Below are 3,846 nucleotides of genomic sequence, written 5' to 3'. Positions count from 1 at the left end.
TATATTATACTACTACTATACTAAAAGTTCAGCAGATACATATCAAAAAATCAATGGCTTAAATGTTTGTACTCCCTTGTAATGAGTGGGCTTATATGATTAAGATTATTCTGTTAACATCATTTGAATAATTACTTTTCCATGTTTTCGGATAAAAACGGATATTCATATCGTTGAACATATAAATATAAAAATAACATACTTAGAAATACTTCGTATGGACCTATTATTAAATTAGTTAATATACATTTTGGTATTTGTATCTTTTCTGGTGAAAATGTATAGGGGAAAGTTTTCCACGGTGAAACGCTTTTTTTAATTTTTGTTGTCCGAATCCAAATGAAAAAAAATATGGCCTACGTGTCAACGAACATAAAACCAAGTATATGGAAATGGGTACCGACTTCTTAACACGTTGACTGCCACGGCAAAGTTCAGAATTCCGTTTAAAATGAAAATTTGATTTAATTACATTATTAAAAACTCAAATTCTAGTGCATAGTTATCATAAAAAGCATACAAAATGTGCGTTTTTTTAAAAAGGTGTAACATAAATCTTCACGGAAGCCAACTACGAGTTAATTCGTACGCAGACACGCACATAAACGATACGATCTGTCGCTTCTCTAAAAAACTAAATCATATACGAGGATTTATTGATATCTAGTTAGCCTAGACGAGTTCCATGCATAAACAAGATATGCTTAATAACCTTGGTGGTCAATGTTCTTCGTATGCGACCGTGAAAAATTGGACTACAAGCTTCAAAAGAGGTAAATTTTCCATTGAAGACGATGACCGATCGGGAAGACCAGTTTCTGTGTCAGACCCCGAAAATATCGATGCAGACTAAAACGAATATCTGAAGCACTGAATATTCCATACGAACGCGTTCATCATGTAGTTCACGTCAATTTGAACATGAGAAAAATTACTGCAAAATGGATCCACAAATGTTTGAATGTTGACCAAAAGCGTGCAAGGGTAGAAGCATCACGTTCGATCTGTGCTCGATTTGAAACCGATGTGGACTTTTTAAACCGAATTGTTACTATGGATGAGACTTGGGTACATTTCTACGATCCAGAAACAAAGCAACAATCGATGGAATGGCGACACTCTGGTTCTCCAAGACCTAAAAAGTTTCGTGTCCAAAAATCTACTGGAAAAGTTCTTGCTTCAGTTTTTTGGGATTGCCATGGAGTAATCATGATCGATTTTTTTGGATAAGATTAGAACAATAACTGGAGATTACTATTCGACATTACTGAACACTGAAAAATTAAAGAGAAAAGACGCGGAAAACTATCCAAAGTTGTTTTGTTTTTGCAAGACAACACCCCTGCACACAAATCTCATGTTTCCATCCAAAACATTCGTGATTTTGGGTTTGAATTACTAGAATACCCCCCTTATTAACCAGATTTGGCTCCGTCCGACTATTATCTCTTTCCTCAACTGAAAAAAAGTTTAAAAGGTCGTAAATATTCTTCCTGTGGAGGTCTGGTTTGCAGAGCAAGAAGAAACATTTTTTTTGAAAGGTCTAGAGATGTTGCAGGATCGCAGTAATAAATGTATCCAATTAAGAGGAGAATATGTTAAGTAATAAAATATTTTGACATTGAAATTTTATTTTACTCTAAGAATTTTTCTATATATCATCGTATACATCATCTATTTACATCAAGCAACAACTTCACGGTAATGTTTATACGAAGGTGGTTCAAATATTTTGATAAAACGCAGGTTCGGGGATGAAATATTTCATTTTCAAACGTACAATAATACTGCATTACGACAACACACTCCATTACTACTACACTAACGATTTTTCAGAATATTTTACTCAATCATTTTTTCAGTGTCTAGATTAAGTAAATATGCAGCAGTACGACCAGATTTTATGTTTTTTTTTCTGTTTCATTTTTGTGCGGTTAACTAAAAAGTAAAATACGTAGATTATGTATGAAACAAGTGTTAGTCGATAGAATCAGTACAATTATACAGAGAATTATTTTAATTTTTCTCTTTATCCGTAGTAACTACGATAACAAGTGGTATAGATACATAAAATGCTCATTTAGATATTTATATCAAGATAAACGATTTGATTAAAAATGAAATAATTGATAAGCGTAATTTCTCATTAAAATCACTTCATTGTGTTTTTTATCTTATTCAAATACCCAAAATGATCGTGCAAAAACAATTTACGCATAATTAGACTTAGGTAGAGGCATTAACAATTTTTTCTGAACAAGAGCACGCGACCTTGCTCTATTCCACATTCCATTCTTTTTTCTGGGGATTGCAATCGGTTAAGGTGCTTTGGGGTTTGCTCTATTTCACAATATTCAGATTTTTATGCTCCCCACCGCACTCGGGGTCCGTCACGCATTGTTTGTCCTACATGCACAAGGTGATTCATGTTTATTACACTCATATGACCAAAATAGTGGGAAACAGCGTTTTTTTCAACGTCAGTTTTGATCCTTTGTATTTTTCTATTATGCCCCGGGCCTTTTTTTTCAGACATCAACTAATAACCATAATAATTACTTTGTGGTTGTAGCCAAAAATTTATGATCCGCTATCATATTTCCCTGATCCTAATGCTAACTTATGCAGCTTTTTCTTTATTCCCGTCGTTTTAGCAGAGCTTTTCAGTACAATTAATGACATCAGAAATAAATCCTCATCTGGTACTAAAGGACTTACATTGAAAATGTTTTCGTGTCTGCAGGAATCCACATCAAATCACCTTAAAATGGCACTTTTCCGAATTGCCTTCAAACGGCAATAAATATACCTCTGCATAAAGGAAGAGATAAAAATCAAGCATCGAATTATGGCCCTAGGGCAATTCTTCCAACGGAGTTTTCTACGGCTTTCGTTTGTATTTATCATAATATTTTAATTAAAAAATTGCAGTACTGCGGTTTCAGTATCTCGCCACGATACCGTACCAACAAAAATCAGCTTGTAAGGGATACAACGATGTCCTTTTTACAATTCAATAGAATGAGGAGTGCCTCAAGGCTCAGTACTACGACCAATTTTGTTTCTTCTGCAGAGCTTACAACCGGGATTTCTTTGAAAGATTCAAAATATTAATGCTTCCTTCCATAATCATCTTTGAGTCCGGTTGTCTAATTCGTGAGCACGCTTCTCCAATTTCAGAAAGATTTTTACACGGTTCATCATTAGTTAAGGGCTCAATAGTATACAATGCAAAAATATGCACAATCATTTGCCAATTGAAATCAAATCTATAATATTTGAAGGCATATTCACTGGAAAGTTTATTCTCCTCTATAAACGACTTATATATATATATATATATATATTTGATTCAGAACATAGTACGCACTGGTTTAATGTTTTTATTGATTTTTAATACAAATTATTATCTATTTCCGGATTGTCGACTGTATGAGCCACGATGAGCCGTTTCATTAGAGCTACGTAGAAAGGTCATTTCTGGATGGTATACCAGCAATTGTTTGCCAGAAGAAGAAACCAATAGCAGAAGAAGAATTATTCTCCTCAACGACAATTTATAGGTACAGTCCTTGTTTGGCTCTCAACGATTTCGTTTTATTCTCGCAGATCAAAAATTGATTGCGAGTTTAATTTTTTTACATCCAAGCGGTTTGTTTGTTCAAATTTTAGAGGTACCTCAATCGGAATGGGAAAAAATGCTTCGACAATTGGTTCAAACGCATGCAAAAGTGTAGGTATTGATCTTAATGGAAAATATTTTGAAAAGCAAGAAAGCTATATCCAATTATTTGTTTTTCTATTTCGAAAATTGAGTAGCAGCCCTCTTATCATGGCATAAAGTGC

Source organism: Diorhabda carinulata, chromosome 8, assembly GCF_026250575.1.
Source record: "Diorhabda carinulata isolate Delta chromosome 8, icDioCari1.1, whole genome shotgun sequence".
NCBI classification, from domain to species: Eukaryota; Metazoa; Arthropoda; class Insecta; order Coleoptera; family Chrysomelidae; genus Diorhabda; species Diorhabda carinulata.
The sequence above is the reverse complement of the archived record's forward strand: the minus strand, read 5'-3'. Positions refer to the sequence as shown.